At 57.9% G+C, this 24,965-nt stretch overlaps 5 non-coding genes across 5 annotated transcripts; 2 read left to right on the top strand and 3 right to left on the bottom strand.

The window, feature by feature from the left end:
- Positions 1-11,230: 11,230 nt before the first annotated feature.
- TRNAS-AGA (transfer RNA serine (anticodon AGA)) lies at positions 11,231-11,312 on the top strand. The gene has a single exon. It is a non-coding gene; the product is annotated as a tRNA-Ser (tRNA).
- Positions 11,313-11,972: 660 nt separating this feature from the next.
- TRNAC-GCA (transfer RNA cysteine (anticodon GCA)) lies at positions 11,973-12,044 on the bottom strand. Its single transcript has one exon. It is a non-coding gene; the product is annotated as a tRNA-Cys (tRNA).
- A 7,155-nt stretch (positions 12,045-19,199) lies between these two features.
- Positions 19,200-19,271, bottom strand: TRNAQ-CUG (transfer RNA glutamine (anticodon CUG)). Its single transcript has one exon. It is a non-coding gene; the product is annotated as a tRNA-Gln (tRNA).
- A 501-nt stretch (positions 19,272-19,772) lies between these two features.
- On the bottom strand, positions 19,773-19,844 carry TRNAG-UCC (transfer RNA glycine (anticodon UCC)). The gene has a single exon. It is a non-coding gene; the product is annotated as a tRNA-Gly (tRNA).
- A 4,877-nt stretch (positions 19,845-24,721) lies between these two features.
- On the top strand, positions 24,722-24,793 carry TRNAM-CAU (transfer RNA methionine (anticodon CAU)). The gene has a single exon. It is a non-coding gene; the product is annotated as a tRNA-Met (tRNA).
- The last annotated feature ends 172 nt before the right edge of the window (positions 24,794-24,965 follow it).

The raw sequence follows: 24,965 nt of genomic DNA, 5'->3' as shown, positions 1-24,965 counted from the left end.
ATGCAGACCTATGCCCGCCTCCTGCTCGTCCCAGGCACTCTCTGACCCTCGCTGAGCTTTCAAGACTATCCCGGGAGTCTGAGAGGGGAGAAAGATGCAGCAGAAGGAAAAAGAATAGGAAGCAGCATTGCCCTGCCCCTGCCTCTTCTCCTGATGCTGCAAAAACTTGCAGAAGTTTCCACATAGGACGCCTCCCTTCCCATCACAGAAGCACGTGCATCTCAGCTCTGGCCCCGTGGGAAAAACATGCCCCTGAGAAGAAAATCCATCCGTCCCCAGAGGAGAGCATGTCTCTGTCAGGAAAGGTGTGAGCCTGTGTGGCTGGGAAAGGAGAGAGGGGGTTTGCACGCGCCCTGGCGACTCTGGGGGGAAGCTGAGGATGACTAGAGGGATGGAGGGTTCACCGGGCATGCTGTTCAGCTGGAGGGACTGTGGCTGTGAGGCTTTGTCCAGGGCTGGAGCCTGGTCGCTCCAGGCAGCCCAAAAGGGGACAGGTGCCCCATAGTTGGCAGGATTCGAACCTGCGCAGGGAAACCCCCATGCGTTTCACGTCCATCGCCTTCCCCACTCGGCCACAGCTTCCTGCCCCAAACCTCTCAGCAGCAGTGATCACGTGCCCTGTGCAATGTCGTCCGGCCTGCTGCGAGTTCCAGGGCCAGGCTGCACTAGGGGGATGGGGGAGGGGGGGAGTTCTCCTTTGCACTCTTTGGACACACCACAGCTGGGCACGCACAGACCCACAGACGAGCACATTCAGACGTGGGCAGCAGGCAGGAACATGAGGGCTGCAATACACCCCAACAGAGGCACCACACCTGGGACTCCAGGGGAAGTGTCTCACTTACCTCCCAGTGCCTGCTGTGGAGTGAGGCGGACTGGACAGAAGGTGCCACCAGATGCCCAGCCCTGGGGAGGAAGCAGAGCTGGGGAAATCCTGGAGCTTCACCTGCCTCCCCAAAGTGCAGCGTCTTTTCTCCCTGTCTGCCTGTGAGGGCTGGGGGCTCTAAGCCCTGGGCTTGGGACCTGCACTGTGAAGGAGAAGTGCCTGCATGCAGGGTTTGAGAAGCCCTGAGAAGCGTAACCCCAGGGTTACGCCCTGCACCTGGTTATCAGGGTGACACCTGCAGCAGCAGCCCCCAGCACCTGGTTATCAGGGTGACACCTGGGATATGCTGACACCAGGGCATCGTTTGACTCTCCCTCTGGTATCTCTGTGGCTGGAGGGGAGGAAGAGAAGGGAGCCCCGTGAGGCATCCCGTGATGGTGGAGTGCAAATGTGTCAGGTCTTTAAGACGGGAGGGAAAGCAGAGAGAACAAGAGTAGGAGCTGAAGAGGAAAGACTGCAAGGAACCCAAGGACCTCGGTCCTGAAGTTTTGAGATGGTGGAAAGAGGAAACACACAAACAGCGCTGTCTGCTGGTGTGGCGGTTTGTGTGGATGGTGACCAAAACTCAAGTCAAGAGGCTGATTTTGCCTGAAATCCAATCTACCGCTCCAGGGGTGGGTAGGAGGCATTTCTGTCACTTCCTTGGGCCTGGTGCAGTGTTAGGGGCAGCCACCAGGCTGTCAGGGGGCAGCAAAGGCAGGGCTGCGCCACAAGGGAGGACGAGCTGGGAGCCGCAGGTGAGCACAGCACAGGCAGTGGCAGGGCCCTTGGCAGCTGGTCCCAGCCCCTGCTAGCACACAGCGTTGACATGGGAAGAGGTCTGTTAGTGGGACGTATATATACATCTATGTAATGTGGATTCCTCCAGCAGGGAGGCTTAAACACTCAGTCCGCCCAGTAGCTTGCCCCTGGATTCCTGGCATCCCCAACTGCTGGCACATGGACGTACGAGGCCCCAGAGCCCGCAGCCCCGCTCCAGTTGCTAGTACAGGCACCCTTACACTCACACTCATCCTTACACACACACACAGAGCTCTCAGTCGACCCCACGGTCCCTCTCACAGTTGGCTGGGACTCCCCCGGTCCCTCTGGTACCCAGCTCCCCTGGGGTCTCAACCTTAGAGACACACACACACACACACACACACACACAGAGAGACAGACATACACTGAAGTGAGTCTCCCAGTCGACCCTCCCTGGATCCCACGGTCCCTCTGGCAGTCAGCCAGGACTCCCCTCACATGCCCAGTAGCCAGCTCCCCTGTGCTCTCACCCTTGGAGACACACACACATACCTGGCTCCCAGGTCACTTCACCTACTTGCCAGCTAGTCTGGCTTGATGTCTGCTAGCGATTGCACACTCACTTGCGCACCCTCGCTCGCTCCAGTTGCTCATACCCCAGGCACAGGCACCCTCTGACCCACATTCCCGTTCCAGTTTCTGGCAATCAGACCCTCACTTGCTCCAGTTGCTGGCAACGCAGACACAGGGGTCTTCCAGCCACAGGGATCTACCAGCCCCCCTGCCCTGCCCCACCCATTGCTGACACTTAAGTTCACTCATTCTGCTCTCTCCAGCTCCTGGCACCACACACACACAGAGGCCCCTGTGCGCCGTGGTCTGACTGCGGTTCATGGCACTTAGACCTCCACGCAAACACAAGCATGCAGAATAGGAAATACAGAAAGGAATTTACGAAGCTAGGACATACTGTGCTGATCAGAGGCAAGACGCGGCCAGAGAAGCGTACTGAGCAGCCCCATTCACGCTCAGCCAGCCCCTCTTTGTCCTCATATCCCTCTATCTTCCCACATTTATTCCTCCCCAAATCACCTTCCTTTGCCTTTGGTTCCTCCCCTGAAAATCCCACGTTACGTCTTATGCAATCCCCAAATGCTCTTCCCCTGCATCCCAGAACGTGCCCTGTACCTCCAGACAGAACCTCCCCTCTGGGCAAAAGGTGTCCCAGAGATCCACTCCTGTTGACTCATCGTGATGGGTTTCACACCTGGCCAATGGGGTTGATGCTGTCCTGGGAAAGCCCGGGGAGGAGCCCAGACAGGGTGTCCCTTCTCTCAGTAGGCAGGCTGTCTGGGTTCCCTCACCTGCCGTTGTGCCTCGGCACTCTTCTGTGCTTGTGGAAACGAGCCACTGATGGGCTGATTGCTTTCCTGTGATAGGCCTGGGAGTAGCTGGGGCAAGGTACTATTCGGGTTCCCCAACCAGCCAATGACTCCCTGCACTCCTTTGTGTGTGGGGGGGTGAGCTTTGATCACATAACCTAAGAATATCAAGCCTACTCTCAGTCTCAGCTTGTGAAAACCATGGGTTCACCGTGCAATATTTAGATGGATCAACACATCAGAGCAACAAGGGCCTAAGAGTGACATGGACGACTTAATTTTGTCTCTCACTGACTGAAATGGAGTTAGAGCACCTTCACGGGTCTCTCCACTGCACGGGACCGTGCAGCGTTTGTTTCCTCCACCTGCAATAACAGTGGCACCCAAAGCTGCCTGGCGTAAGCTGTAAGTGGGGAGGGAGGGAAACAAGCCCATTTTTCAGGCGAGGTTTAAGCTCGCTGTGCCCTCTGCACCACTGCTCTCAAGGTGGTCACACCCTCACAGATTCCTCCACTGCCTTACAGGTAAGGCTGTTTTCTCCCAGACAGTTGCTCACCTCCGCTATGCAGGAAAAGGCATCCACAGTGATATTTTTCCTTCCCCTTGCATCAGCCTGAGAGGAAGCAGTGCCCAGCTCTGCGCTCCTCTGGTTCCTGCACATGCAGGAGGCCTGGGTTTCCTTCCCACCCAGGAAGACTATGGGCTCCGTGGGGAGGGGGCGCACCTCTGGGCCCCAGGCCAGAGAGCCTGGACACCGTGTTGAACACAGCTGTGGGGACACCGCGTTGGACACAGCTGCCAGTCAGCTCACCAGCAAGGCCAAGGAGCCCTGACACGCCTGCACGGCAGGTGGGCCTGGAAGGCACATCTGAAGCAGAGCTTTGTCAAGGCAGAGAAGTCCAGGGCCCTGGGAAAGAGGGCACTGCCAGGAAAGCACCTGGGAATCGTTGCTCTAGCCTGCACCAGTTCCTTCCTAACATCACTTAACTCCTGCCTTCCTCTGCCCTCCCTGCTCCTACTTCCTCCAGCACTGGTTTGCACTAAAGCACCGCAGCTGCTGTCTTTGGTGAGCACAGGGCAGTTTGCAAGAGACAGAGCCAGTCCCTGAGTCCTTCCAGGTGATGGGGCTTTCCCCCTTGGCAGGGTGCCCTGCCACAACTCAGTCATGTGGGGCAGCAAAGGGCCAGCAGGGTTGACTTGGTTTGGGGCTTCCTCCTTCCCTTGCTGCGGACTGAAATGGAGGTGCCCAAAACGTCCTTGGGATGGCAGCAAGAGAGCATCCATTGGGCTCAGGGGTCACTCTAGCGCAGCTCTTCAGGCTTGGCCTGGGCAGCGGCTCTGAGGAAGTGTGTCAGCAGCAGGTCACCAGCAGAGGTGGAACCTGCCTCTCCAGGGCAGAAAGCCACCGGGGGCTCCCAGGGCTCACCAAGCCTGCACAAGGAAAGCACTGTGTGCAGGAGAGGCACGTGACTCCAGGTGGAGGGGAGCCTTTTCCTGGCTAGGAGAGCATCAGACACTCATCCACTCGTTGGGAAGCAAGCGCTCCCAGCACAATGCAGGCAGGCAGGCTGCCCCCTGGCTCTGGGGTTTCTGTCCTCCCCTGCAGAGGCAGCTCAGTTGGGCAAACACAAACTCCCCGCTTTCCCCTGGGTCTGTGCCAGGCAGGAGATGGTGTCATAAGGGCAAACCAAGGCGGCTTCAGCCCGGGCCCACGGCCTTGGGGCTTCCCGGGGGAGACTTTTTTCCTCCGTGGGACCAGGCCCAGGCAGGAGGAACGGCAACCCCCTGAGCCCAAGAGCTGGCACGGTCAGTGCCTGGGAGTGGCAGGGAGGGCCCTGCCATCTCCCCACAAAGCTGCTGGGGGGAGCAGAGTGGCGCAGCGGAAGTGTGCTGGGCCCATAACCCAGAGGTCGATGGATCGAAACCATCCTCTGCTATGGCCCTTTTGCCCCACCCCGCTCCCTGAGAGGTGGGGCCTCTCACTTTGGGCACGTGCACCAGCACTCCCCGCAGTGCTGCGCTCCAGGTCTCTGGCCAGGGCTGGTTGGTGGCTGTGCCACTCCTCAGCCCCTTGTCTGTGCTCCTCCTGCGTTCTCCTTTGCTTTCTCAGCATCTTCTCCCACCTTCTCCTTTGCTTTCTTAGCATCCAGGCCTCCAAAAGTGCCCCCGAGGGGCAGAGACTGCTGTGGTTCACAGGCAGTGGACCACAGAGAGGTCCCCCCACAAGAGTGTGGGTGTCCTGGGCACAAAGCTGTTTCTCCCTTCCCTTCAGGGAGCTAAATCCACAGCTTCCTGATGGCAGGACCCTGCCCTTGCCTTTGTTGAACTTCAGGAGGTTCTTCTCCGCCCAGCTCTCCAGCCTGTCCTGGTCCCTCGGAATGGCAGCACTGCCTTCTGGTGTGTCAGCCACTCCCCCACAGTTTAGTATCCTCAGCAAACTTGCTGTGGGTGCACTCTGTGCCTTCGTCCAGGTCATCAATGAATATGTTGAACAGGACTGGACCCAGGACTGACCCCTGCGGGACAGCGCGAGCTACAGGCCTCTGACTTATATTACTTATTGCCCTGCTTCCTCCTCGTAGGAGCCTGAACTCCACTACAGCCAAGGCTGCCCCCAGCCTTCACAGATCCAACCAGACCTCCTTTGTTTGTTAGCACAAGGTCAAGCAGCACACCTCTCCTTGTTGGCGTCTCCACCACCTGTGTCAAGAAGTTATCATCAGTGCTCTGCAGGACCCTCCTCGACTGTTTGTGCCTAGCTGTGCTCTCTTCCCAGCAGATGTCAGGGTGGTTGAAGTCTCCCGGGAGAACCAGGGCCTCTGATCGTGAGGCTACTTCCAGCTGTCTGTAGAAGGCCCCATTGACTACTTCTTCCTGATCAGGTGGCCTGTAGTAAACCCCCACAACAGTGTCACCCATGTTAGCCTGCCCTTTAATCCTTACCCATAAGCTCTCAGCTTGCTCTTCATCCACCCCGAGGCAGAGCTCCAGACATTCTAGTTGCTCCCTCACATAAAGAGTAACTCCACAGCACCTCGCCTTCCTAGCCTGTCTTTCCTAAAAAGTGCATAGCCATCCATGACAGCATTCCAGTCACGTGAGCTATCGCACCACGTCTCTGTAACTGCAACGAGATCCTGGCCCTGCAACCGCACACAGATCTCTAATTCTTCCTGCCGATTCCCCATGCCGCGTGCATTGGTGTACAGGCATTTCAGAGAGCCAAATGGGGCATGCAGGCTTCTCAGGAGAGGTGCAAGAGGATGCTCCATAGCCATGTCCCGCGCTGTGCCCCTGGCTGCATGCACCCGCTGGAGGCATCCTGACGTGAGCAGTGTTTTACTGACTATCCTGTCTCTATAACACTCCCCTTCCCCCATCTTGCCTAGTTTAAAGCCCTCCTTGCCAGGCTGGTCAACCTGTTGGCAAAGACACGCATGCCCCACTTGGTGAGGTGGATCCCAGCTCTCTCCATCAGCTCTCTCCATCAGATCTTCAAACAGGGTCCCACGGTCATAGAAACCAAAACCCTGCTGCCAACACCAGCGGTGCAGCCAGTTAACTCAGTGAGCATTGAAGCCGTGTGGAGCAGGTGCCCAGAGAAGTTTGGACTCTCCTTCCGTGGAGAGCAAATTCAAAATGTGTCAGGGCCAGGCACTGAGCGACTGGCTCCAGCTTTGGCACTAGTCCTGCTTTGAGCGGGCAGTTGAATTAGAGGCCTCCGGAGATCCCTTCCAGTCTGTCTCGTTCCACGAATTCCCAGCTCCCAGAGAGCGCTGCACTCTCCTCCCTCCTCTGCACCACGGCAGCAAGTGAGCCTCTTCCCCACAGGAACTGGAGCTCAGTCGTTGCTCAGCGCTTGGCTCATGTCCTGTCCTTTCTCTTTGACTCCCCAGCCCCTTTCCCCCCCCACACACACTCCTTCAGACTGCCACAGCCTCCCCCTGGGGGTTACTGTGGTAGAGCCCTCCCTACGCAGCCCTCCAGTCCCCAACCAAGGCAGAAGGAAGCCCTCTTGCTTCCCCAGGAACTGGCCATGGGGCGGCATTGCGGGCAAAGTCTTTGGCTTCTCAGTTCATCAGCCTTCAAAGCGCGTGGGTGTGACGCGCCACTAGAGGGGTGTCTGGGATTCTTTCGGATTCCCGAGTTAGCTGCGCTGAACCGGGGAGATTGTCATTTGTCAAGGGTGAGAATTTATTAGAGATAGGAGGTTATAACAAAGCTAAAAGTGCAGTGTAGTATAGCGAGAAATATAACAGAACTGAAAGTACATATACTTATCAGAGCTGTACGGTTAAATCACGGGTGCACGGTGGTACGGTGACCGCTCTCGCCCCTCACGGGCCACCCCTCCGGTACAGTTTTCCCCGGATTCTCCTCACCACGCTGTTGACATTAGGGGCATCCCCACTGACGGGTGGGTCCTCGGGTCTGCAGGCCAGCGGACCATGGGTCCAAGTCCGCAACAAACCCATGGGGCTTCCTCTCTTTTACACCCAGTCGAAACAACGCCAGCCCACAGGTATACAAAAGCTGTATGGCTCTAGTCAATAGCAGAGTGCATACCAACAGGTAACCTCGTGCCCAGCCCAGCCCTCGTACCCAGCATGGGTAGCAATTGTTGGTAACGGTACGCCCAGTAACAGGTCGTTCTGTGGGGGATGGCTCCACAGCCCCTAGATGTTTGTGGTGTGGGTCTGCGGTGTCACTTCTCCTTCATGTGGTCTTGTCAATCATGGGGTGGTTAGAGGGTGTGCCCCCAGGGTGCAGCAACCCCACAGCCATGGTGCACCTGGGGTTCGCTAACTCCTGGGGAGCACCCCAGAGCAAACCCCTCTTCTATGGGCTACACCATCCGGAGTCCCACACTTGCCTGTGTGGCGCCTGCCAGTGGGAAAGACATGCGTACTCTTGCCATGACTCAGGAGCACCGTGACAGCATGTTGGCTTGTCCAGAGCAAGAATACAGAGCTCAGGTGTGCTGAAATCAAATCACAGCTCCAAGTCACACTTTTCTCTCCATTCCCAGGGAGAGAAAGACACCTATATTCTCCAAGGGCAGAGCTGGATTTTTCTGAGTCACTGCGCTGAGTTTCTGGGTTCTTGGAGAGCAGTGGGAGGGTGGCCTTGGGAGACTGTTCAATGAGACCACGGGGCTATGCTGGGCCCTCTTTCTGCCTGCTCCTGGCACTGCTGAGCAGAGAGAGGGACCCCCTCTGTCACAGCCCTGAGGGCACTGATAGGCTTCAGTGCCCTGACCAGCCTCAGCTCGGACCTCCCCCCCCCACCACCATGCACCCTCTTCCTGTGGGCCCAGGAGCCCCATTTAAGCTCAGCCCTAGGCCTTTCCTCTGGCTGCGCTATGTTGTGGGAGTACTAGTCTCTGGCTCTGTCACGGCCATGTCCCTGCCTAGCCATGGACCCCATTGATCTGGACACTGACCCGCGGTCTGACGTCCCAGCCTGACCTCAGACCTGCCTTTTCACCATGGACCTGCCTGGTGATCACTGGACTGCGTCTGACCCTCACCACCCTTGCCAGCCCCGATTCTGACCCTGACCCTGAGCTGCAGATTTACTTCCCAGCTTGACCTCGGACCTGCCTCATCACCAGGTGAACTTCCCTGGTGATCTGTACTCTTTGCTGAGCCTCGCTAGCATCTCCAGGCCTGCCCTGTTTGCCTGGCTTGGTGGCGGTGGGAAGGGACCCTGGCAGGCAAGGTCCTTGCCCAGCCAGTCGTGTTATCGCACCCGGCTCCCCATCCCTTAGGGATCAGCCGGCGCTTGCTGCTCCCGGACACTCAGGCTCCTCCTCTAAGAGGCTGGAGCAGCACGGGGTCTGAATGGTGAAAAGCTTTTAAAGAAGCTCTGAAGGTGCCCCTCTCTTTCCACCTTGGTTTTGTCTACAGTACAGGAAAACAGTGACAGATACCGCACAAAAAGCCACTTCTTGGAAGCTGTTCCCCTCCATTTCTTGGTTCTGCAGAGTGGCCTGCAGTGCTCCAGCTGTTGTATATTCAGCTGCAGAGAGCCTAACGGAGCTGGCCCCTGACCTGCCACCATGGTGCCTGTGTCAAGGGGTCCGGTGGCCTCCCACTTGCATAACCAGGGGGGCACCCAGACCCACATCCTGAGGCAGCAGGAGGTCAGTAAGCCCTCAGTTTCCTGTCGGCTAGCGGAGATGTTTGAGGCTAGCAGAGCATATTTTGTGCATGCGCAAGTCAGGGCTTGTCTGAAAGCGTGGCTCACTCGCTTGCTCACCCAGCGCACGGTGTTTGGCCCTGCAGAAAAGCCAGCTGGACAGGAAAGCGCCCTGCAGAGGCGAAAGCCGCTCTGTTTCTGGCCATGTCCTCTCTCTGCTTCCCTCGTGCTTTCTCCGGTGCTTATGTGGGCCCATGATGAGTGCAGCTTCACGGAGCTGCACCGGGAGAAAGTAACTCCCCACGTAAATCAATGGTTCCCAACCAGCATCACCCTCTACACCAGCTCCCTGTCAGGAGAGTGTCAGAGCCAGCGTGAGGGACAAGGTGGGATTGGGACAGAGGGGCATGTGGCCATCCCTTTCAGCAGCAGCTACTTGTGGGACTGGCACAGCCGTAGCATGGCCTTATCCCGTAATAGCAGGGCTCACCGTTTCAGGAGTCGCTAGTGATAATCGCTCTCGTTGAGCCAAGCTTGCCTGTACAGTCTCTGCAAGCGTGTGCGTGTGTGTGTGCGCGCGCGCATGGGTGGGCGGGGGCAGGAGGTGGGGAGGGGGCCTTGGCAGTGTTCCTTTACAGTGCAAGAAGGGAGATGTGCCCACAGGCTCCATTTGCACCCCAAGCTGTGTGGGGAGGGGATGGCCACACAGGAAAACCCAGAGCCAGGCGGGGGGGCTGTCCATGGTGCCTAATCTACACTCCCGGCCCTAACACACTGCCCCCGCCCACCCAGAGCATCCAGGGGGCTGGGACATTTCTGAGGCAGGAAAAGGTGGCCCTGAGAGGCCCCGCATGGGCAGCTCTGTGGCACCAGCAGAGAGGGCACCCCAAGGCTGGTGGTCTGAGCCCACCGCAGGACGCCGTCCTGCTGGCAGCGGAGCTGGGGAGGTGGTGCTTCCTGACCCACCAGGTTCTGCCCAGCTTGCCCTTCCCCAGCCCCCAGCCAGGCTGGCTTTGGAGGCGGGCAGGAAGAGGAGAGCAGGGGCAGAACTGGGGCCAGCAGGAAGGCTGTGGGGCAGCGGGCACTTCTGTGCCTGAGATGAGCACAGCTGCCTGCCAAGCAGCTGGTCTGCGCTTGACTCCTGGCCATGATAACCTCCACCCTCAGCAGCTCTGCCGCTTCAGTGCCTTCCATGTGCTTTTGCCAAGGCAGGCATTGCTGAAGGAGGAGGGGGCCTGTCTCTCCTGGGCTCTGTGGGGTGCCCCACCGTGGCTGTGCATGCAGGGAGGCTGCAACAAGGGGAGTGGCTCCCCTCAGGGGATGAGAGCTTGCTGGAGAAAGCTGAGCTGTGTTCCAGCAGGAACTTCCCTGAAGGAGGTGGAAGGGCCTCTGCAGGCACCTGGAAGAAGAACGTTTTGTCCGTGTTGTCTGGGAACAAAACCTGTCCTGCACTGCTTGGAAGGCAGCTACGCTCACCATTGCACCACCAGCACATGCGGACCCAGGCGTGCCTCCTGCTCCCCACAGCTCATGAACTGGCTCTGCCTCCTCCTTCCAGCCCCCCTGCACACACATTTCCTCCTCTCACAGTCTCTCCAGGCTCTTCCCCATCACCTCAAAACCCTCACACCTGGGGTGGGGGGGGAGGCCGGAGCTGGGCCATGGCTTCCTTGCAGTCTTTCCCCTTCCACTCCTACTCCTGGGCTCTCTGCTTTCTCTTCCTTCTTATACACCTGACACATTTCCTCTCCACCATCACTGGATGCCTCACACTGCTCCCTTCCTTTTCTCCCCTCCCGCCATGGGGATGCCGGAGGGAGAGTGAAACCATCCTCCAGCATCAGCATATCCCAGAGGCCAGCCTGACAACCAGGCACTGGGAGCTGCAGCCATCGCCCTGGCACCATGTCTCTCAAGGCCTCTCCAGCACTGGCTGCAGGGGCCTCTGGTGCCTGACTGCGTGGTGTCCACAGAGTGGAAAGGACATGCCCCAGCACAGCCTGGCCCTCAAACTCCCCGGGAGCCAGGTGCCACAGCACAGGGCACCCGCTCACTGCTGCAGAGCAGTTTGGGGCAGGTAGTTGTGGCCGAGTGGTGAAGGCGATGGACTAGAAATCCATTGGGGTTTCCCCGCGCAGGTTCGAATCCTGCCAACTACGGGGTGCCATCTCCTTTTGGGCTGCCTGGAAAGGCCACGCTCCAGACCAGCCCTGCGGGTACGGAGGGTCCCTCCAGCTGCGCAGCTGCACAGCAGCACAGCAGCACGTCAAGCCCGGTCACACAGCAAAACACCCACCCTCCCTCTACGGCTCTGCTCGCTCTCCCCCCACCCCCCCCCCCAACTTCCTGCAGTCCTGGCAGGCACAACACACCTTTCCCAGGTGCGAAAGGATGAGATGACAAAGGGTGCATTTAGCCTGTTTAGCCTTTAAGCTCCACTTTATGGGAAAAAAGCCGGTGGAAGCCAGACTCAGCGTTAACCGGTGACATTGGGAGACCATCCCTCTTGTGTCACAGACCCTGACCTGTGTGCTAGACAAGGGCAGGAGGTTTCTCTCAGCTCATGCCCTCCAGCTCCCGACAGAGCAGTGGCAGCACAGCCCCTGGGAAGGAAGAGGGGCTGCTCTTGCCCTCCCTGGGAGGTGCAGCACCTTAAGGAAAGGGGAAACCCCAAGGGTGTCATGAGGCGAGAGCCCAGAGAACGAGAAGCCGAGACAGGTCCATGCTGGGCTGTCTGTCCCCCACAGCCTTCCCACTGAGGGATGGGGAAGCAGGCCGCCAAGGCACAGGAGAAGCTCCAGGAAGAAAAGCAGCAGTGGAGGGGGCACCTGGAGTTGAACCAGGGACCTCTTGATCTGCAGTCAAATGCTCTCCCACTGAGCTACACCCCCTGCATCATGCACACCACTGCTGGACTCCCCATGCTCACGTCTGCACGCCCAGCCTTGTCCCTCTTGCTTTTGCTTTTTGCCTCCTCTTCCTGGCTGCTCCCCGCTCTGGCGTGTGCATGGGACAGGCAGCCAGCAGCCACAGCCACAAACAGCTGGCCCACACACCAGCTACCTCTTCCTTCGCCCTCACCAACAGGCTCTACCACCTCAGCCTGCACGCAAGCCACGGCTTCCCTGCTGGGAGCTGCGAGCAAGCACAGCCCAGGCAAGGGCAGGGCCCTTGGCAACCAGGCCCCGTCCCACAGTCTCCAAACAGGCTCCACAGTTCCTGGCTTTGCTGTAGCTTTGCCATATTCCTGGCCGGCCCTGCGAGCCCCTGTAGCAAATGCAGGCTGGGCCCTGTTCTCCCAGCCATCGCTGGCTCAAGGCCTCTGACCCTCCTGCATGTCTGCCCTGTGAGCCCTTGTCCCCCTCCTCCTCAGTGCAGCGGGAAGTGACGCTGTGGTAGAGACAACCCGCTCATGATGAGAAGTGGACAAAATCTTCTGTAGCAGCCCAAGGAGGTTTCCAGGTCACAGACTCCCTTTCCTCATGGGGACGTCCAGCTCCCCAGCCTCTGCCACGAGGGCAACATGCTGGGACTCAGGTAACCCCTGGGGGCTTGTGGAGGGAGTCAGGGATGACTGCTTAGCACAGGAGGTGAAAACAGGGACAGGCGAGAAAGCACAAATAGAGCCTCACTGTCCAGGCATACCGCAATGGTGGTAGGAAAGGCAAAGCTTGGCCTGCGTTGGAACTGGCAGGGCACATCAAGGACATAAAGAAGAGCTTTTACCGCTGCAAATGCTGTTGCTACCGCTGTTCACCTTGAGCCTAGCAAGGCCTTTGTCAAGGCCTTGTCTCTCACAGCATCCTTCGAGCCAGACCGGTGAGTTACAGCCTGGAGCCTGACGACGCTAATGTGAGGGGAAAATGGGGTGGACCGTTGGGCTCAAAGGCCTTTACTCAGTGGGAAAAAGGGCCATCTGGCGACTGCTTCCTAGTGGCCTCCCTCAGGGATCAGTCCAGATGCCAAAAAGCTTTAGGCTTTTTATGGGCGACCTGGACAGTGGGACAGAGGGGCCTTTCAGCAGGTTTGTACAGCAGGCCAGACTGGGTTCTGTTCCCTCAGGACAAGTGCAATGGCAACAACCTGGAGAGAGCTAGTGGCAGAGGAAGAGGCTGAGGGTCAGGCCTGCAGCACAGGCCATATGAGGAAGGTTGAAGGCATTGTTTTTGTGGCGCCTGGAGGGGAGAAGGCAAGGAGGGGAGGAGGGGATCACACTGCCATCTCCCACCAGCTACAGCGGGTTATGGAAAAGGCAGAGCCAAGCTCTCCTCAGAGGTGCACAGCAAAACAGCAAGGGGCACAGTTCCAGGTGCAACCAGGGAGATGTCAACTGTCTCTTTGGAAGAACAAGTCACAGGGAGCACGGCACAGCCCTGGAAGAGGCTGCCCATGGGAGAGTGGCGTCTCCCTTCATTGCAGCGTTCAGAAGCTGGCCGGGCAAGGCCCTGAGCCTCCTGATGTCGCTGGGAAGTTTGGCCTGATTGGAACGGGGCGTTGGCCCAGAGGGCCGCCAGAGATCCCTTGCAACCTGAAACAGTTTGGGCTGCACTGAGTCACGCAGGCCCTGGACCAGCAGCAGAAAGGCAACAGCTTTAAAGGCAGGAGCAGGAGATTGCATAGTGGCACCAGTTGTTTCAGGAAACGTCCCTCAGGAAGGAGGCAGTTGTGGAGGAGCGAGGCCAAAAACCCTGGTATCGCTGGCACGCCTGAAGCCAGGACACCGTCTCCACCCAAGTCAGCAGCACACCGACGCACGTTTCCCTGGAGTTTGGGGGTTTTCCCCGCTCTTCCACGTTACGAGGGCTCCCATGTGTTCCAGGAGGCTGAGTCAAAGCCTATTTGGAATTAAAATGCCTTGAGTGGGCCACTCCATCCACGGCCCAGGAAAAACATCTGTGAGCTTTTGCCTCACTGCTCTGACCCACTCCTAAAAAAGCAGGCCATCCAGGCTTTTGGCCCTGGGATGAACTTGCTAAGGAAAACGGGTCAATTTGGGTGTGGAGTCCCTTTCAGGGAAGGGCACAGGAACCTCTTTGGTCACTGTCCCACGCCTCGGTTCTGCACTCCCCAGTCAGAGCCCCGGGCTGGCAAAGCATGAAGCCCCCGTCAAGTTCTCTAAGGACATACCCATGGAGATCCCCAGGAGTGACTGTCTGCCCTTCCTCCCTTGCAGGGACCTGCCTTGCTCTCTGCCCTCCTCTTCCTCGTCCAGAACCTGCTATCGTTCCCTGGGCCCTAGGCAGTGGAATCTGGCTCTGGTGTGGCCTGACTAGCGCCAGCAATGTCCTCAACTCTGAATACTGGGAATGTTCCCCAAGTTTCCCTGGGGAACGAGGTCAGCCACACCCCACTTCTCCTCTTCCTGTGGGCTGGATTGCTGTCATGGTGGTGACACAACTTTGATACGCGGGCTGCCTCAGCTTGGCAGGTGAATGGAAATGTTTAGGGACTTTACCTCTTTCCCGTTTCAAGGGGGTAGTTGTGCGCAGTTGGGAAGGCGAGGGTTCTTTCAGGCAGAAGGGGGAGATCTGTGTTCAGCTGCAGGGATGCCTGCACACAAGAATCTGCGCCTCCAGCGGATCGTCCCTAACCAAATAGCCAAGTGCATCCTCTGCCACCTTGAACGCAGCTTGAACTGTTTGTTTTGGCAATCTGGTACGACCAGCCTGTCCACCGGTGCTTGAAACCCACCGTAATGGGTCGTATTCCAAAAGTGGGTCAGCGTCCCTGTGCTGTGTTACTCGGAGGGCGTGGGAGCTTGTATGCGCGCAGTGTGTTGTTAAGAGGTGATTGCTGCGACTTCTGTTCAGCCCAATCTTTTTCTGCTGTGACAATCTGATCAGTTTCCATCCTTGCTGCTTCACCCAGAACTGCACCCGGACCTGGGGCAATAAGCAGTGGGCTAAGCAAATCTTTGCTGCCAGGCCCTCAAATCCAGCCTTAAGGTGAGATGTAACGCTTGTTGTGCATTTTAAGAAAACCAGCCGCAGGCCCCTCGGGGACACGCAGCTAGAACTGGATTTGGAGGGCACAGAGAAAGATGAGGAAAGAAAAGAAAGGCTGATCTGGTGGGGGTCTTGAAAGGGCTGGAGGCCTGAGCGCACTGAGTTCCCAGCTCCACCTCACAGAGCCAGGCCTCGCCATGCTGCCTCTGGCTCTGCTGCACTCTGAGCTCCTCGAGAAAGAGCTCGTGCTCGTCCGCTCTGCTGAGTCTCCTGCTGACGGCAGGACGGTTTGGGGGTTAGGAATTGCTGTAGGTAGGATGTGATTGCCACAAGGTAGAGCTGGAATGGGAAAAGGCAAACGCTTTGCATGCCGCTTGTCCTGGGGAAACGGGCAATTCTCTGTGCCTCACTCAACCCAGGAAACATGTGTCTTGGTCTCTGTGCTGCTTTTTTTCCTTTTTTCCTTCCTGCTCATTAAAGATGTTGTGCAGCATAGCTGGAGACTCGTGGTGGTGTTTCTTTCTCCGCCAGCCTCCGTTAGCCACCCGCTCTGCACAGGAAAGCATTCCCCCCTGTCCTGAGCTTACCTCTCTCTGCCAGAACCTGAGGAGGGAAAACCAAGGATGGAGAATCCACAACCTCTCTGGGCCACCTGTTCCAATGTTCAGCCAGCCTCACGCTAAAGAAGCATTTTCTCACGTTCAAGCTGAATTTCCCGTGTTCAGTTTGTGTGCGATGACTCTTGCCCTGTCAGTGGGCACCACCGAGAAGAGGGGCACCACTCCCTTGGTCTGTCTTCGTTCGACCCTCCCGTTGGATAGTTATACGCACTGGTAAGATGCCCCGTGAGCCTTCTCTTCTCCGGGCTCAACAGTCCCGACTCTCTCAGCCTCTCCTCATATGAGAGGTTCTCCAGGCCCCTAATCATCCTTGTGCCTCTTTGCTGGACTCGTGCCGGTAGGGCCCTCTCTTTCTTCCACTGCGGAGCCCAGAACTGGAGACCGCGCTCCAGATGTGGCCTCTGGAGCGCTGAGTAGAGGGGAAAGCACCACTTCCCTTGACCTGGTGGCAACACTCTTCCTCACGCAGCCCAGCCTACCGTGGGCCGCCTTTGCCACAAAGGCACGTTGCTGGCTTGTGGTCAGCTTGTAGGGTGCCAGGACCCCCAGGTCTTTTCTGCAAAGCTGCTTTCCAGCAGGTCGGCCCCCACCATGCCTGGGTGTTATTCCTCCCCGGGTGCCTGGGGTTATTCCTCGCCGGGTGCAGGGCGTTGCACTTTGCCTTGCTGAACTTCCTGCGGCTCCTGTCTGCCCGTTTCTCCAGCCTGCCGAGGTCCGTCTGAACGGCAGCACAACCCTGTGGCGTATCAGGTACTCCTCCCGGTTTTCTCTTATCAGCAAACTTGCTGAGGGTGCATTCGGTCCCATCATCCAGGTCATTAATGAACAAGTTGAGCAGTATTGGGCCCTGTATCGACCCCTGCGGGGTCAATACCAAGCCTTGGCCACACCAAGCCTTGTGTCCGTCTTTCTTTTGCCTTTTGTTTCCTCTTCCTGGCTGCTCCCTACTCTGGTGTGTGCACAGGACAGAGAAGCAGCAGCCACAGCCACAGTCAGCCAGCCCACACACCAGCTGCCTCTTCCCTTGCCCTCAGCAACAGGCTCTGCCAGCTCACTCTGCATGGACCCTTCCCTGGGAAACCTCCCAGCACCTCTGGCTTGCCATGACCCAGGCACGAGCTGTTCCCAGTTCCAGCCTCCACCAGTTCCTCTGCATTCCCCTCTGTCCCTAGCTTACCTCTCTCTGCTGGAAACCGGGGAGGGAAAACCTCCTCTCCCCCATCACAGCGAGTCCACCTGTAAGCATGGGGCACTGCCCGATTTGAGTGCAGCTCCCCAAACGGATACCAGCGCACCAAAACTAAGCCAACAGGCACAGAAAGACAGAAAACCAGGACAATCAAGTCCACAGGCAAAGGTGAGGTTTCTGTCTTTGTGGGCTTCCGAGAACAGGAGTGTGACTCTGTAAGTGGGTGATCAGGGCACCCTGATGTCTCTCAGGGTCAGCCTTGAGTCCCTCCTCGGAGAGCACGCAAGAGCTGCCTTCGGGGGCGGGGGTCTTCATTTCTTGTGCCCATGTACTCAGCAGGTCTTGCATGCGTGCTCAGGAAGCAGCAGCTTTTCACAGCCTGCCCTAATTTTCCCCGGGTAGGAGACAGCAGCAGTGTTACGAACTATGTGTTAGACATCCACATATTCCCATGGGTCTGAAAGCCCACCAGGCTGCCTGTTGTGCCAGAGGAGGACATGAACCCTTTGGCCGTTTGCCCGAGAACCTTTTTCCCACTGGTTGCTGTACTGCTGAGGAGAGGCAGGACTGGGAGGTGTAGGGGGCGGAGGGGCAGAGGGCATAAGGCAGTATGCCAGGGAGGGTGGCAATCGGTATTTCCAGCAGTCAGCAAATACACTAGGGAATGAAGTGGGGAAGATGGATTTGATGAGTCCTTGTGCTCCTTCTGCACTTCAGTATCCTGTCTGGCCTGGCGTCTCCCAAGAGCAATGTTTGTGCCAAGAAGAGCAGACAGGCAAAAACGCGTCCTTAGTGGTGAGCGTTAATGACACGGCAGCAAAAAGCGGACATTTTGTGCTCAGCTGAGCTGTGGAAGGGCACCTTCAGTGCCCTTGACAGGCAGGGTCAAGTTGCCCGTCTGAGCCTGAATCTCAGCTGGAGACCTGGCATTCCTTTGGGAATCAGACACTCCGGGCCTTGTCTCTTTTTTGCTAAGACAGGTGGTTACTTACAGGAGGCACTGGAGGCAAGAAGCACCGGGGCTGCTCAGGAGCAAACCAAGGCCTCGTACTTACAAGCATGCAGCCAAACACCAAGCCACATCCCGTGTCACTGTTCAGTCCCCCAGTTCATGCATTACTCTTCCCAAAGCTGTACCACCCACATCTCCCAGCAGGGACTGCTGCTCGAGTTACACCATCTTTGCAGTAGGTGGAGCTCTTCTGCGGACTCAGGGCTGTTGCCTCTGCCTTCCCTCTCGGGCCAGTCCGCACCTGGCAGCAAGTGAACAGGGCTCTTCAAAGTGTCCTTCCTCCCTCTGCAGGAGCCCCTGGGCATCTGCATGCCAGGTGCCCTTGCAGGGACTCCACTGGTGCCGTCATGTTTCTGGTTCCAGCAGTTAGGGGCTCTGTCAGCTCCCCAGGAGCTTGGTATCTCACGGGCACTTATTTCAGAGCAGAGCTGTTGTGTCCCGGAAGGCCTTCAGCACTTGAGGCAGCAACGTGCCCTTGCAGCAAAGGCGGCTGGCAGCATCCTGGGCTGCGTTAGGAAGAGCGTTGCCAGCAGGCTGAGGGAGGTGTGATCCTTCCCCTCTGCTCAGCACTGGTGAGAGCACATCTGGAGTGCTGTGTCCATTTCTGGGCTTCCCGGTACGAGAGAGACAAGGCCACACTGGAGTGAGCACAGCAAAAGGCCACAGAGAAGGTCAAGGGCTTGCGCCATCTGTCATACCAGGAGAGGCTAACAGAGCTGGGATTGTCTAGCCTGGGGAAGAGAGGGCTAAGGTTTGGGGGGGAGGGGTGGGGGGGAATCTTATCAATGTGTATAAGTACCTGAGGTGGTGGACGAAGAGGGGGAAGAGGGAGTAGAGAAGAGAGAGCCAGCCGCTTCTTGGCGGTGCCCAGGGACAGGGCAAGAGGCAGTGGGCACAAGCCATGAAGTACAAGACATTCCACTTAAACACACAGAACCCCCCCCTGTTTTACTGTGCGGGGCTGTCAAACATGGGAACAGCTTGCCCAGAGAAGCTGTGGAGTCTCCATCCATGGAGATTTTTCAAAACTTGACATCACAGGGCCCTGAACAGACTCCTTTTCTTGACCCTGCTTTGAGGAGGGGTTGGACTAGATAGTCTGCAGAGGTCCCTTCCCACCTCAGCTGTTCAGTGATCCTGTGACCCTCTGCCCAAACCCGGTGCCAGGGGCACGAGAAGAGGGAAGGAAGACCGGAGTGCGTAAAGCAGTCTACCCAAGAGCAACGCAAGGGTGTAAAATGCAGTCAGCTGAGGCAGGCCCTCAGTGAAGCAGAAGCCTGAGGTCCCACTGAGACTTGAACTCAGATCGCTGGATTCAGAGTCCAGAGTGCTCACCATTACACCATGGGACCGCCTGGACACCTCTTCTTGCCGCTCTGTCGCTATAGCAGGGCTGAGCCACATGGTCCTGGCTGAGCCAGGGGCTTTCTGCATCTCCCCGGCAACGCCCATGCACAGCCTTTCTGCAGGCCCTTGAGGCACCATGCAGTCAGAAGCGGGCCCTTCAGGAGAGCAGCAGAGCCCTTTGCAGAAGCCTGTCATGCTTCTAGCAAAGGAGGTAGCACCTTCATTCTGGGGCGCTTCCTTCTGCAGGGCTATGCCTCGGGGGGCAGGGCAAGCAGCCTGGAAGCTGTGCTCGGTGACAGACCTGCTGCTTTGGCCAAGGCAGGCATTGCTGAAGGAGGAGGGGGCCCCTGTCTCTCCTGGGCTCTGTGGGGTGCCTCACCCTGCCTGTGCATGCAGCAAGGGGAGTGGCTCCCCGAGGGAACATGAACCTGTTGGGGAAACCTGGGCTCTTTTCTGGCAGGAGGTGGAAGGGCCTCTGCAGGCACCTGGGAGAAGAAAAGTGTGCGTGCGTTGGCCAGGAATCGAACCCGGGTCAACTGCTTGGAAGGCAGCTATGCTCACCACTATACCACCAACGCATGCAGACCTATGCCTGCCTCCTGCTCGTCCCAGGCACTCTCTGACCCTCGCTGAGCTTTCAAGACTATCCCGGGAGTCTGAGAGGGGAGAAAGATGCAGCAGAAGGAAAAAGAATAGGAAGCAGCATTGCCCTGCCCCTGCCTCTTCTCCTGATGCTGCAAAAACTTGCAGAAGTTTCCACATAGGACGCCTCCCTTCCCATCACAGAAGCACGTGCATCTCAGCTCTGGCCCCGTGGGAAAAACATGCCCCTGAGAAGAAAATCCATCCGTCCCCAGAGGAGAGCATGTCTCTGTCAGGAAAGGTGTGAGCCTGTGTGGCTGGGAAAGGAGAGAGGGGGTTTGCACGCGCCCTGGCGACTCTGGGGGGAAGCTGAGGATGACTAGAGGGATGGAGGGTTCACCGGGCACGCTGTTCAGCTGGAGGGACTGTGGCTGTGAGGCTTTGTCCAGGGCTGGAGCCTGGTCGCTCCAGGCAGCCCAAAAGGGGACAGGTGCCCCATAGTTGGCAGGATTCGAACCTGCGCAGGGAAACCCCCATGCGTTTCACGTCCATCGCCTTCCCCACTCGGCCACAGCTTCCTGCCCCAAACCTCTCAGCAGCAGTGATCACGTGCCCTGTGCAATGTCGTCCGGCCTGCTGCGAGTTCCAGGGCCAGGCTGCACTAGGGGGATGGGGGGGGGGGGAGTTCTCCTTTGCACTCTTTGGACACACCACAGCTGGGCACGCACAGACCCACAGACGAGCACATTCAGACGTGGGCAGCAGGCAGGAACATGAGGGCTGCAATACACCCCAACAGAGGCACCACACCTGGGACTCCAGGGGAAGTGTCTCACTTACCTCCCAGTGCCTGCTGTGGAGTGAGGCGGACTGGACAGAAGGTGCCACCAGATGCCCAGCCCTGGGGAGGAAGCAGAGCTGGGGAAATCCTGGAGCTTCACCTGCCTCCCCAAAGTGCAGCGTCTTTTCTCCCTGTCTGCCTGTGAGGGCTGGGGGCTCTAAGCCCTGGGCTTGGGACCTGCACTGTGAAGGAGAAGTGCCTGCATGCAGGGTTTGAGAAGCCCTGAGAAGCGTAACCCCAGGGTTACGCCCTGCACCTGGTTATCAGGGTGACACCTGCAGCAGCAGCCCCCAGCACCTGGTTATCAGGGTGACACCTGGGATATGCTGACACCAGGGCATCGTTTGACTCTCCCTCTGGTATCTCTGTGGCTGGAGGGGAGGAAGAGAAGGGAGCCCCGTGAGGCATCCCGTGATGGTGGAGTGCAAATGTGTCAGGTCTTTAAGACGGGAGGGAAAGCAGAGAGAACAAGAGTAGGAGCTGAAGAGGAAAGACTGCAAGGAACCCAAGGACCTCGGTCCTGAAGTTTTGAGATGGTGGAAAGAGGAAACACACAAACAGCGCTGTCTGCTGGTGTGGCGGTTTGTGTGGATGGTGACCAAAACTCAAGTCAAGAGGCTGATTTTGCCTGAAATCCAATCTACTGCTCCAGGGGTGGGTAGGAGGCATTTCTGTCACTTCCTTGGGCCTGGTGCAGTGTTAGGGGCAGCCACCAGGCTGTCAGGGGGCAGCAAAGGCAGGGCTGCGCCACAAGGGAGGACGAGCTGGGAGCCGCAGGTGAGCACAGCACAGGCAGTGGCAGGGCCCTTGGCAGCTGGTCCCAGCCCCTGCTAGCACACAGCGTTGACATGGGAAGAGGTCTGTTAGTGGGACGTATATATACATCTATGTAATGTGGATTCCTCCAGCAGGGAGGCTTAAACACTCAGTCCGCCCAGTAGCTTGCCCCTGGATTCCTGGCATCCCCAACTGCTGGCACATGGACGTACGAGGCCCCAGAGCCCGCAGCCCCGCTCCAGTTGCTAGTACAGGCACCCTTACACTCACACTCATCCTTACACACACACACAGAGCTCTCAGTCGACCCCACGGTCCCTCTCACAGTTGGCTGGGACTCCCCCGGTCCCTCTGGTACCCAGCTCCCCTGGGGTCTCAACCTTAGAGACACACACACACACACACACACACACACAGAGAGACAGACATACACTGAAGTGAGTCTCCCAGTCGACCCTCCCTGGATCCCACGGTCCCTCTGGCAGTCAGCCAGGACTCCCCTCACATGCCCAGTAGCCAGCTCCCCTGTGCTCTCACCCTTGGAGACACACACACATACCTGGCTCCCAGGTCACTTCACCTACTTGCCAGCTAGTCTGGCTTGATGTCTGCTAGCAATTGCACACTCACTTGCGCACCCTCGCTCGCTCCAGTTGCTCATACCCCAGGCACAGGCACCCTCTGACCCACATTCCCGTTCCAGTTTCTGGCAATCAGACCCTCACTTGCTCCAGTTGCTGGCAACGCAGACACAGGGGTCTTCCAGCCACAGGGATCTACCAGCCCCCCTGCCCTGCCCCACCCATTGCTGACACTTAAGTTCACTCATTCTGCTCTCTCCAGCTCCTGGCACCACACACACACAGAGGCCCCTGTGCGCCGTGGTCTGACTGCGGTTCATGGCACTTAGACCTCCACGCAAACACAAGCATGCAGAATAGGAAATACAGAAAGGAATTTACGAAGCTAGGACATACTGTGCTGATCAGAGGCAAGACGCGGCCAGAGAAGCGTACTGAGCAGCCCCATTCACGCTCAGCCAGCCCCTCTTTGTCCTCATATCCCTCTATCTTCCCACATTTATTCCTCCCCAAATCACCTTCCTTTGCCTTTGGTTCCTCCCCTGAAAATCCCACGTTACATCTTATGCAATCCCCAAATGCTCTTCCCCTGCATCCCAGAACGTGCCCTGTACCTCCAGACAGAACCTCCCCTCTGGGCAAAAGGTGTCCCAGAGATCCACTCCTGTTGACTCATCGTGATGGGTTTCACACCTGGCCAATGGGGTTGATGCTGTCCTGGGAAAGCCCGGGGAGGAGCCCAGACAGGGTGTCCCTTCTCTCAGTAGGCAGGCTGTCTGGGTTCCCTCACCTGCCATTGTGCCTCGGCACTCTTCTGTGCTTGTGGAAACGAGCCACTGATGGGCTGATTGCTTTCCTGTGATAGGCCTGGGAGTAGCTGGGGCAAGGTACTATTCGGGTTCCCCAACCAGCCAATGACTCCCTGCACTCCTTTGTGTGTGGGGGGGGTGAGCTTTGATCACATAACCTAAGAATATCAAGCCTACTCTCAGTCTCAGCTTGTGAAAACCATGGGTTCACCGTGCAATATTTAGATGGATCAACACATCAGAGCAACAAGGGCCTAAGAGTGACATGGACGACTTAATTTTGTCTCTCACTGACTGAAATGGAGTTAGAGCACCTTCACGGGTCTCTCCACTGCACGGGACCGTGCAGCGTTTGTTTCCTCCACCTGCAATAACAGTGGCACCCAAAGCTGCCTGGCGTAAGCTGTAAGTGGGGAGGGAGGGAAACAAGCCCATTTTTCAGGCGAGGTTTAAGCTCGCTGTGCCCTCTGCACCACTGCTCTCAAGGTGGTCACACCCTCACAGATTCCTCCACTGCCTTACAGGTAAGGCTGTTTTCTCCCAGACAGTTGCTCACCTCCGCTATGCAGGAAAAGGCATCCACAGTGATATTTTTCCTTCCCCTTGCGTCAGCCTGAGAGGAAGCAGTGCCCAGCTCTGCGCTCCTCTGGTTCCTGCACATGCAGGAGGCCTGGGTTTCCTTCCCACCCAGGAAGACTATGGGCTCCGTGGGGAGGGGGCGCACCTCTGGGCCCCAGGCCAGAGAGCCTGGACACCGTGTTGAACACAGCTGTGGGGACACCGCGTTGGACACAGCTGCCAGTCAGCTCACCAGCAAGGCCAAGGAGCCCTGACACGCCTGCACGGCAGGTGGGCCTGGAAGGCACATCTGAAGCAGAGCTTTGTCAAGGCAGAGAAGTCCAGGGCCCTGGGAAAGAGGGCACTGCCAGGAAAGCACCTGGGAATCGTTGCTCTAGCCTGCACCAGTTCCTTCCTAACATCACTTAACTCCTGCCTTCCTCTGCCCTCCCTGCTCCTACTTCCTCCAGCACTGGTTTGCACTAAAGCACCACAGCTGCTGTCTTTGGTGAGCACAGGGCAGTTTGCAAGAGACAGAGCCAGTCCCTGAGTCCTTCCAGGTGATGGGGCTTTCCCCCTTGGCAGGGTGCCCTGCCACAACACAGTCATGTGGGGCAGCAAAGGGCCAGCAGGGTTGACTTGGTTTGGGGCTTCCTCCTTCCCTTGCTGCGGACTGAAATGGAGGTGCCCAAAACGTCCTTGGGATGGCAGCAAGAGAGCATCCATTGGGCTCAGGGGTCACTCTAGCGCAGCTCTTCAGGCTTGGCCTGGGCAGCGGCTCTGAGGAAGTATGTCAGCAGCAGGTCACCAGCAGAGGTGGAACCTGCCTCTCCAGGGCAGAAAGCCACCGGGGGCTCCCAGGGCTCACCAAGCCTGCACAAGGAAAGCACTGTGTGCAGGAGAGGCATGTGACTCCAGGTGGAGGGGAGCCTTTTCCTGGCTAGGAGAGCATCAGACACTCATCCACTCGTTGGGAAGCAAGCGCTCCCAGCACAATGCAGGCAGGCAGGCTGCCCCCTGGCTCTGGGGTTTCTGTCCTCCCCTGCAGAGGCAGCTCAGTTGGGCAAACACAAACTCCCCGCTTTCCCCTGGGTCTGTGCCAGGCAGGAGATGGTGTCATAAGGGCAAACCAAGGCGGCTTCAGCCCGGGCCCACGGCCTTGGGGCTTCCCGGGGGAGACTTTTTTCCTCTGTGGGACCAGGCCCAGGCAGGAGGAATGGCAACCCCCCGAGCCCAAGAGCTGGCACGGTCAGTGCCTGGGAGTGGCAGGGAGGGCCCTGCCATCTCCCCACAAAGCTGCTGGGGGGAGCAGAGTGGCGCAGCGGAAGCGTGCTGGGCCCATAACCCAGAGGTCGATGGATCGAAACCATCCTCTGCTATGGCCCTTTTGCCCCACCCCGCTCCCTGAGAGGTGGGGCCTCTCACTTTGGGCACGTGCACCAGCACTCCCCGCAGTGCTGCGCTCCAGGTCTCTGGCCAGGGCTGGTTGGTGGCTGTGCCACTCCTCAGCCCCTTGTCTGTGCTCCTCCTGCGTTCTCCTTTGCTTTCTCA

Source organism: Struthio camelus, chromosome 12 (assembly GCF_040807025.1).
Source record: "Struthio camelus isolate bStrCam1 chromosome 12, bStrCam1.hap1, whole genome shotgun sequence".
NCBI lineage: Eukaryota > Metazoa > Chordata > Aves > Struthioniformes > Struthionidae > Struthio > Struthio camelus.
The sequence above is the reverse complement of the archived record's forward strand: the minus strand, read 5'-3'. Positions and strand labels throughout refer to the sequence as shown.